This window comes from Rutidosis leptorrhynchoides, chromosome 1, assembly GCF_046630445.1.
Source record: "Rutidosis leptorrhynchoides isolate AG116_Rl617_1_P2 chromosome 1, CSIRO_AGI_Rlap_v1, whole genome shotgun sequence".
NCBI lineage: Eukaryota > Viridiplantae > Streptophyta > Magnoliopsida > Asterales > Asteraceae > Rutidosis > Rutidosis leptorrhynchoides.
Genome location: NC_092333.1, coordinates 488218648 through 488219907, shown reverse-complemented (window position 1 = coordinate 488219907; position 1260 = coordinate 488218648).

The following is a 1260-nucleotide window of genomic DNA, read 5'->3' as shown; positions in this document are numbered from 1 at the left end:
ATTACCGGAAAGAATCCAAGAAGATATAAGTTCACACGAGCCCGCCTCCATACAACAGGCATGTAGAATGGCTCACAAACTAGTGAACCAGATTGAAGAAAGAATTAAAGAACAGACTGCTGAAGAGGCCAATGTGAAGCAAGTCAAAAGAAAGTGGGAGGAAAACGGTGATAAGAATCACCAATACAACAACAACAGCAATTACAACAATAATCGCAACAATTATCCCAACAATCGCAACATCAATCGCAACTACAACAAACGGTCCAACAACAACAACAACAACAACAACAACAACAACAACAACAACAACAACAACAGCAACTACAACGATCATCCCAACAACAATAATAACCGCAACAACAACAACAATCAGAAGCAGCTATGCCAAAGGTGTGAAAAGTATCACTCGGGGTTCTGCACCAAATTTTGCAACAAGTGTAAAAGAAATGGTCATAGCGCGGCGAAGTGTGAGGTTTACGGACCAGGGGTTAATAGAACAAAAGGAACAAATGGTGTCAATGGCGGAGCAAGTAGTGTCGGAGCAAGTTATGCCAATGTAGTTTGTTATAAATGTGGAAAACCGGGCCACATTATTAGAAATTTCCCGAACCAGGAGAACACGAATGGACAAGGCCGCGGAAGAGTTTTCAATATTAATGTGGCAGAGGCACAGGAAAACCCGGAGCTTGTTACGGGTACGTTTCTTATTGACAATAAATCTGCTTACGTTTTATTTGATTCGGGTGCGGATAGAAGCTATATGAGTAGAGATTTTTGTGCTAAATTAAGTTGTCCATTGACGCCTTTGGATAGTAAATTTTTACTCGAATTAGCAAATGGTAAATTAATTTCAGCAGATAATATATGTCGGAATCGAGAAATTAAACTGGTTAGCGAAACATTTAAGATTGACTTGATACCAGTAGAGTTAGGGAGTTTTGATGTGATAATCGGTATGGACTGGTTGAAAGAAGTGAAAGCAGAGATCGTTTGTTACAAAAATGCAATTCGCATTATACGAGAAAAAGGAAAACCCTTAATGGTGTACGGAGAAAAGGGCAACACAAACTACATCTTATTAGTAATTTGAAGGCACAAAAACTAATAAGAAAAGGTTGCTATGCTGTTCTAGCACACGTCGAGAAATTACAAACTGAAGAAAAGAGCATCAATGATGTTCCCGTCGCAAAAGAATTTCCCGATGTATTTCCTAAAGAATTACCGGGATTACCCCCACATCGATCCGTTGAATTTCAA